The following is a 9,731-nucleotide window of genomic DNA, read 5'->3' as shown; positions in this document are numbered from 1 at the left end:
CCAGAGAAACAGTGATGCCAGAGATGGAGGCAGAGACGATGATGTGGAGAGATGGAGCCACTGGGGACTCTAGACCCAGAGAAGGAGAGGGGCTGTGTGCTGACGACCAGGCTTACAGGGTATACCCTTTAAGCCTGGAGGCGATTGTAACCATGACAATGAAACAATATACGATAGGATGAATGTAAAGCTAATGTTCTCCCATGTAAATTATCACATAATTCACAATAAAACATTAAAAAACAAAATGTAGCCTTCTTTATTTGGTCAAACATTTAATTAACTCCTGGTGTGGAGTTGTGGGTTAATGCACTGGACTGCAAAGTCAGTTTGAACTGCATAGTCAGCAGTTCAAGCTCAGCAGACTCTCTTCGGAAACACTATACAAGGTTGCTGTGGGTTCAAACTGACTTGTTGTAGTTGTTGTTAGGCGCCATCCAGTTGGTACTGAGTCATAGCGACCCTATGCACAACAGAACGAAACTATGCCCGGTCAACCTCACAATTGTGGGCCAACCTCACAATTGTTGCCACACTTGAGCCCATTGATGCTGCCACTTTGCCAATCCATTTCGCTGGGGGTCTTCCTCTTTTTCTCTGACCCTCCACCTTTCCAAACATGATATCCTTCTCCAACGACTGGTCCCTCCTGACAATATGTCTGAAGTATGAGAGATGAAGTCTGGCCATCCTGGCCTCCAAGGAGCACTCTGACTGACTAGATGGCACTTAACAACAACAACAACAATGGAATGGCTGGAAACGCAGTTGCCTTGGCAAGGCCAGACGAAATGATTTCGTAGGCCTTATATGGTCTGCAAGCAGGACATTCCTCACCCCTAGCCTAGAACAACAGAGGAAGGAGAGTCAGGAGTAGGAGACGAAGATGGAATATGTGGCTAATTGCCTCCATGAACAGCTGCCTCCTTTGACATTAGACCAGAAGAACTGAATGTTTTGATCAAAGATTCCATAGAAGAATCCTGATCAAAAGACTCAGACTAGAGAACAGAATCTCATATTTTCATGGAATCCAGAAGTTCTGGAGTCATGGAGGCTGAATGAACCCCTGAAATGGTTTCTCTAAGAGTGGCACTGTAGGATAAGCACTGGACTGCTAACTGCAAGATCCAAGGTTCAAACACAACAGCCGCTCTTTGGAAACCCTATACAGGGTCTCTATGAGCCAATACTGACTCAAGGGCACTTAATACAAGATTAAACCAAAAATACCTCCTGAAGTCTTCTTAAAAAACCAAACAATAATTTAGTTTAACTAGTAAAGAATGTTTGCCTTAAACATTGTGCTTTTTAGAAATATTTATGTAGGATAAAAGTGATGACAACTATTCAAAAGATAGGAAAGCTTAGGGGGCAGTGAGTTATTGTTAATAAGGGAAGAACAACTCTGAAAAGAGGGGTGGAGATGTTTGCATACATTGAAGATTATAATCAATGTCACTGAAATGTACATGTAGAAACTTGAAACTTGAACTGATGTGTGTTTTCACTGTGTATATTCTTAACAACATTTTTTTTTTTTCATTTTTAAAGAAAGCGCTCCCTTTCTGGAGTTACAGTTGTTGTTGTTAGGTGCCGTCGAGTCGGTTCCGACCCATAGCAACCCTGTAAAGGGTTTCCGAGGCTGTAAATCTTTACGGGAGCAGAAAGCCTCATCTTTCTCCCGCGGAGTTACAGTAAGAGTTCAAAATCCTTGGCCAGCCACTTACATGATGTGTGTCCTGGGGTATATTACTTAATGTCTCTGAGCTTCAGTTTCCTCATCCATCAAATGGAGACAATGACAATATCTATCTCATAAAAATATGATGGGGATGCTAGGAGTTGAATATTCCAATTGCTTAAATTTCTGGTTCCATATTCCTGCGTCTGAATACACAGAATTTACTTTATGTTTCACACACATAAAGTAAGGCCTTGTGTCAGCTACAAGAGTTAAGTTCTTTGAGCCCTCAAGTTTAGATTTCACGCCTCTGCCCCTGACTCTACACAAATGCCTAATCTGTAGCAGGTGCTGAAAAAATGATAACCTTTCAATAAATATTTGTAGACTTGCACAGTGAGCAAGGCAGACACAGCCTCTGCCTCAGGAAGTTTATGATTGAGCAGAGAAGGGGCAAGACATTGGTTTCATAATACCATTTACTTTGGGTGGTTTTCTTTTGCATATGACCAAGAAAGAAGAAAAGCATTAAAAGAGTTAACATTGCTGAGTTAACTCCCTAATGAGTCCAGTGTGGGAGCTGAAACAAGTTAGCACACCTGTGTTTCTACTATGTGGCCAGGCATCCTGCTAAGCACTTTTCTCTGTTAGTTCATTTAATGCTCACAATGACCTCACATGATTGGTTCTCTTATTACTGTTTTGGTTTAAAAGATGAGAAAACTAAAGAAGAGATAAGAGGTGTGGAGTGAAGTGTGCTCTCTCAAAATATATACTGAAGTCCTACCCCCTGAACCCGAAGACTGGACCCCGTTTGCTGGATTCATGAGGTCATGCCAATGTAGGGTGGATCCTAAACCTAATCATATCTGAATTATAAGCAAGCAGAAGAGACACACAGGAGGAAGACAGATACCATGTGATACAAGTAAAGAGATACCAAGGAGTTCGGGAGACACCAGGACCTTTAGCCTTCTGAACTGTGAAGAAATAAATTTCTGTTCCTCAAAGTCACCACTTGTGGTATTACTGTTGGGGAAGCGAGGTAAATAAGACAGTAAGTCACCTTAGAGCTGGAGTTCAAACCTGGACAGGCTTGTGTCAAAAAGAGTTGTGCTGATGAAGCCCTTCTCCCAGGTCTGTGGCTTTTCTGTTTCTATGCCTGGGCATCCAGCCACTGTGACCTGAGCATGCCTAGGACTCCCCTCTATGCTGTGGAATGAGGCATGGGCAGGGAACAGGGCACCAATGGCAGCCTCTCATCCCTTCCCCTTCCCTTCAGCCTTCAGGAGGGCCCATTATTCCACATCTCCTGGACAGTGAGATGGGACAGGCCCCAATTAAGGAGCTCACCCACTTCTCAATGACCTCTTTTTTTTTTTGCTCCTTCTAGCCATGGGTCTTAAACTTTGTCAATGTAGATAACAGAACCAAAAAGGACTTCACTTTTATACCCACAATTATTGTGTGGCAATGGGATGCCAGATAGGTATTGGACTGCTAAGCAAAAGGTCGGTGGTTTAAACCCACCAGCCGCTGCATGGGAGAAAGATGAAGTTTTCTACTCCTATAAAGACTTATAGTAGAGGAAACTGAGGTGTGAAGAAATTAGTGCCTTGTCCAAGGTCTCACAAGTTGGGGGTGGTAGAGCTGTCTTCTGAACTTCAGCTGTATAAACCCAGAGTTTCTGTTAAGGATTAAATTGTGTCACACACACCACCAACCCCCTTGCTAAGTTGTTGCTAAGTGCCATTGAGTTGGTTCTGACTCATATCGACCCTGTATAGGGTTTCTAAAGAGCGACTGGTGAACTTTAATCACTGACCTTGCAGTTCAAACCAATCTTGCAGTCTAGCCCATTAGCCCGCAGTGCCACACCAGGTCTCCACATCCCTGGATCCCCACAAAAAATGTGTGTTGGAATCCTAACCCCTGCCTGTGAATGAAATCACATTCTTTGATATGCTGATTAGATCATATCTGAGTAAGGTGAAGCAGGTGAGGCTGGAATCCATACAGCCCAGACCCTTATTTGAACGTTCAGCCTCCAGAATTGTGAGAAAATAAATCGTTGTCCTTTAAAGGCACCCACTTGTGGTATTTTGATACAACAGGAGGAAACTAAGACAGTTCCCCTAGAACTCTGACAGTGTTCTGTGTATTCTTGATTCCGTCTGCTCCTTGGGAACAGCAGCAATCACCGGCAGTTGGCCAAATTGGGGAATCCATGAAATGTGACTTTGGCCTTCTGTTTCTTTGTCCCCCTTGTATCCACTGCCCAGCACCCTTCTCAGGATGTAGTCACCCACCCCACCTCATTTAGGTCCACCATCTCACGGCAGCCACCCCTACTTAGCGCTAGTTCTACCTTAGAGTTATCACTGTCCTGTGGCTCATTCATTCTCACTCAGAATATCTAGGACTGACCTTGACTTGTTGCAGTCTCTCTGACATTACAGCTCATGTGCAGCCTTAGTATAAATGGATTCATTCTCAAATGTAGAATCAGTATCTTCTTGTTGTTAAGTGCCATTGATCCCATTCCGGTGAATTTGAACTACCAACCTTGCAGTTCAAACGGACCTTGCTGTCAAGTAATTATCCTACAGTGCCACACTAGGACTTTAGAGACATCTAGTAAGCCCCAATTTAGGATCGGGGCAGAGAGTCACAGAGTCAGAGAGCTCAGGGATCACTGCCACCGAGTTTATTCCAACTCATAGTGACCTATAGTGCAAAGCAGAACTCCCCACAGGGTTTCCAAGGCTGTACATATTTGCAGAAATAGAAAGCCTCATCTTTCTCCCACGGAACAGCTGGTAGGTTTGAACAGCCAATCTATGGTTAGCAGCCCACTGCTTAACCCACTGTACTACTACGGCTCCTGAGGGTGGGACCAGAAAGACAATTCCAGCATGTGAAGGACTCTGCGCTGTAGGGCCATCCTGATACCGCAAGTGCTCAGAGAATGCCCTGGCTGGAGAACAAGTCAGATAAAGCTCAGGAAGACCTCTTCCTAAAGTCTTTCACAAAACCACACTGTGACCTATTTGATTAGCTGTGCTTAGCAACAGGCCCCAGAAGAGGTGGTTATTGTCACTCTGCAAGACAAGTGCAGTGGGAAGAGACAAGATGAAAACACCAGTTCCTTTGCCAACGGGAGGATAGGCACCCAGGCTATGATACCTCCAGCACCTGGCAATCAGGAGTTCCAGGGCAGACGGGAAGCTCCTTCACTTTCCACCCCTGGAGTAGACCTTGCTTAAAGAACAGACTATTATCATTGTCCAAACTACTAAAAGGGCCCTGGTGTGGCACTGTAGGATGAGCACTCGACTGCTGACTGCAAGGTTGGCAGTTCAAATCCACCAGTCACTCTCAGAAACCCTATACAGGTCACTATAAGTAGGAAAAACAAATAACCAAACAAAAATTTGAGGGTGATCATCTGAAGGCTTTTTCACTTAACCTAAAAGATTCACCTTCAAAAAAACACCAGCTTTCTTTTAGAGGCTCTGGTATACTTTATTTTGATTATTAAGATTTTGTATATATACCACTCTACCTAATTATTTTGAGAGCAGCACTGCCTTGTTCTTCTTTAACCCCTTATAATAGCACTGATCATTGGAGCGAACTGAAGATCTGATGACTCTGCAAATCCACTGCCATTCAGTCCATTCCCACCCATGGTGACCCCGTACAGGGTTTCTGAGGCTGTGAATCTTCACAGGAGCAGACAGCTTCATCTTCCCCTGAGGACAAGCTGGTAGGTTTAACAGACAATCTTGCAGTTAGCAGTCCAGTGCTTATCCTATAGAGACCATAGGGCTCCTTCTGATGACTATTGCCTAGCATTATTGTATAAACTAGAGGCCTGGTGTGGCGCTCTAGGATAAGCACTGGACTACTAACCTCAAGGTCAGCATTTCCAACCCCCCCACAGCCGCTCCTCAGAAACCCACCAGACAGCACTTAACAACAATTGTACAGAGTGAGATATATCCATCCATAAGCAAAATCAACCCACTCCAATTTCAGGTTTCTCCAGCTGAACAGAAAAGCCTTATCTCTCCCTGCATTTCCAAGCAGTAAGGGCACTAATAAAACCACCACCCACTTCACAGTCTCAAAGGCACTTTCAAGACCCCAAGTCATTCTCCACCCCCACACTCATCCCTAAACCATTCCCGTCCTGCCTCCACCCACCCACCCACGTTTCCTGATGGCCAGCCCCGTGCCAGACACGGCCAGGGTAAGGCTGCATGCTCTCCCTTGGAGAGTCCATGTGCTATTTGACGAATTTCCTAATAAAGAGTCAGGCGGCCAGAAATGTGGGCAGAGCATGAAGGGCAGCTTGTTCAGGTTCTGTTTATTATGTGCTCACAGCATTGTGGATAGTAGAGGTGAATGACATTATTCCACTTTACACGGTGATGAAACAACTCAATGAGGACTCCATCAGCCAAGCGATTTATGTGGCAGATGAGCTGCTACACATCTGTTGTGCACGCCATGTGACTCAGCTAATTCTACAGTGACTGAAGCACACACACCAAGCCCAGCCACCTTTTTCGCACCTGGCAATGGGGAGGGAGCAGAAGGGTCAAAAAGAAGTAGGAATCAAGAAGGGGACAGTTTATTGAGAGGATCTGAACCCCAAACCTGGAAGGCTAGTGGTGCCTTTCTGAAGCCACCTATCTTGGTCCACAGCATCCTGTGGAGTCCCAGGGGGTGGCAGGCACAGGAATACATCTCTGTTCTTGGCTTCTTTCACCACAATCTCATGCCAAGTTGTCAAGTCTCTCAATGCCAGGGGTGACTCTGCCACCTCTCTTGCTTCTAACTTGGAGGGACGCAGATTTATAGAGGGCTGACAGATGAAGTCCTCTGCCCTGGTTGGAAGTGGCTACAGACAAGGTGAGAAGAGTTCTGGTCACTCTTGTTGAAAATCCTACCTCTCAGTATGTCACTCACCACCTTTCCCTTCTGGTTTCTGGAGAAGCAGAAGCCACAGAGCCTTCTCATCTTCTCCTTCTGCTCCTTCCTCTTCTGTCTTCTCCATTACCGCCCTCCCCTTGGTCTCAGCTCAATAGTTCATACCTTTCCCTCACGGCAGATCAAACTTCTCCACAGTCCAGAGTCTGGAGTATTTGGACACCCAGTCGTGCTGAGGAGAACTGCACCCCAAGGCTGGGCCTGCTGCCATGGCAGAACCCCTTATCACAGCTTTGGTTTATTCAGAGCAGCAAGTTCTGGGGAGAGCACCAGGGAGTAACATCAACTAGGAACTTAACTTTTCAGCTGTCCATCTGGCCTGGGGCCAAAGAGGGAAAAGTGAGGACTTGGAGCAGGGACCAAAACCCCCACTGTGGCCTTGGGAATGCCACCAAGATCTTGCTATTCCCCAGGATGTGACACTCTCTGTGGAGAAATTTGGAAGTTTTTGTGTTGCTGCCATTATTACTACTATAACTGTATTCACTCAGTACCTGAGTTCCAACTAAACCATGTTGCATGGCCTTGGGTACAGCCTAACATGAAATGGCCAAATGAGCATCAACATAAAACGGGAAACAGGCCACAAGGCGAGCTTAGAGGAAGCACTATGAACAAGATGAGGAAGCCGTGGCCCTTTTCGTGGCCCTTCTCCAGCAGATTGGCACACCTGCTACCAAACAATGCATGTAGCTTGAGGAAAAACAGTTTTATCTCAAAGGAGCAAGTCTGACTGGAAAGGTCACAGAGGCAGCCACCCCAGACGACAACCTCTGGGGCTGGAAAGTTTCCTGATGACCGTGCTTGTTTTCTACTCAATGTGCTCGGACCCTCTTACTCCACACATCTGCATTCTTCTTCACTTCTTAGGCCACTCGTTCCTAGCTTCTTCTGCCCAGTAGATTCACATAAGGAGCTTTAAAAATACCCCAGAACTTCGGATTCAATTGTCCTACAGTATGACCTGTTAAGTGGGGTTTTTAAAAAGCTCCTCAGTTTATAGAAATAATGAGCAGCCAATGTTGTAAGCCACTGCCTCCACCCTTTTTTTTTTTTTTTTTTTTCAAAATGTGGTCCTCAGACCACTACACACCCTGAAATTGATTAAAAATGCAGATTTCTGGGTCCCATCCCATGTCTATTGGATCAGCATCTCTGGATGTGGAACCTGAGAATTGGCATTTGTAGCAGGCTTTCCAGATAAACCTGTGTATGCTCCAATTTAATACTAAAGACAGCCTCAAAGGATTTCCCTTCACCAGAGGTGCCACAGCTGGGATGGTTGTCACTGACTCTGTGTTTTCTTAACTTGCCAAGAAAATCTCACAGCGTAGCTCACACCAGCCTAAAAACAGCTCAGCACTGCAGTGAGGCCCCCAGTGCCCACTTAGGGGTAGAGAGCTCTTCTAGAAGTCACGGCACTGCCCACTGGCTTGCCTCAGGTGCAGAGGTCCCAGGACCAGAGCAAGCCCCCAGGCCAGAATGTAGTCCACAGCCCAAGCCGGCATGAGGAGCACAGGAAGACGTTACATGGGAAAGCAGCACTTGTGGGTACTAGCCTAGAGAGGCAAATGAGGGCATGTGGGAGATGCTAAAGGTCAGGGATGAGGTATGCTTGGATATTGCTCTAGATGTTGTAAACATGTCTCTTTGTTTCATCACAGACCAAAATCTGGGCTGGCATGACCAAAGTGCCAAAGAACGAGAACGGGCATCAGATTGGGAAGCCCTGTACCTTTTGGGGGGCATCGGGACATAAAGGGAGCGGGAGACCCCACCACGTCGGAAGACTATATCTGTGGTGCATTAGTTTTATGCTCACAATTGTAACACACGCACACATGTATATAGATGCTCCACAGAAGTACTATAAATATAGCTATCACGTCCCTCTACACACAGACACACGCCCACATACCCTCACTTAGCTGCAAAATTCAGCATACCCAGCCTTGGTCCTTCACACCTCCTCATTGTGGGAGGAAGTCACCAAGGCACCACGACACCACCATCTGCAGCCTCTGTTCCACCAATAATTGGCAAGCACTCCAGTCCCCAAACAAGACCACCGTACTACGGTTTTGTTCAGACGTTTCTCCTTGGGATAGTGGAATTGGTGAAAAGATCTTTCCAGAATGTTGATCATTTCCATAACTCTGGGCAGTTCTAATGTCTCGACACCTCATATTCCACAGGAGAGTTGGCAGCAGATGCACGCTTCATATGTAAACAATGTTTAAAATACCCTGTTAGAGAATTTTACCATTAAATTAATTCTGGCAGCTTTAGCTAAGAATGGTGTCTTTTACTAGTGTGTGGAGATACTACCTGATCTAACTAGAAATACCCACTTGAGGCTTCAGCGTTCTTGAAAATGGAACTTCACAGGTCTCTTCAGTGTGAGGGCTAGAAGGCATTTGCTTTCTCTCTTCTTGATGATTCACACAGACACATCACCCTCACTCTCTGATAACACTGTGCACGGCAGTACACCTTAACACTAGTGGGACTCAAGGATATCTTGGTCTTGTCTAACTGTTGCCAAGAAAGGAAGCAGTTCGCAGAGTAACTGGACAGGAATGCAAAATGGAAGCACTAGCCTAAAGATTCAGTCCAGCTCTCCACTAGCTACAGTCTAGAGCTGGCACATAATTCCATGTGCTGTTTCATTTAGTCAAGCTTAAAGTTGTGTAGATCTGCAGTGAAGCCAAGACCTAAATGCATTAGCCATGAAGTATCACAAGACAAGGTCTCTGTGCTTCAGTCCACCTAGAAACCAGCCTCTTTTAGGCTCCTGTTCCACTTTCTGGTCTCTCTGAGGACTCATTTTCATGGCCAATTTGGCCTTTTTATGAGTTGGTACAATAGATAAGTGTTGCCTACTCTTCTCCAAGGAAGAGTTTCCCTGACACATTTCCAATAGCAGTCCCAAGGTTCCATTTTAGGAAGGCTTTTCACAGCCAGGCCCACTTGTCCCCAAGTCAGGTGTTCACAGTGATCTTCTGAGCCACACCTTCAGTTCCATGTTCAATCCTAGGAAGGCCAGAGG

The sequence above is a fragment of the Chrysochloris asiatica genome, unplaced genomic scaffold (genome assembly GCF_000296735.1).
Source record: "Chrysochloris asiatica unplaced genomic scaffold, ChrAsi1.0 scaffold00203, whole genome shotgun sequence".
Taxonomy (NCBI): domain Eukaryota; kingdom Metazoa; phylum Chordata; class Mammalia; order Afrosoricida; family Chrysochloridae; genus Chrysochloris; species Chrysochloris asiatica.
This window is presented reverse-complemented; position numbering follows the sequence as displayed.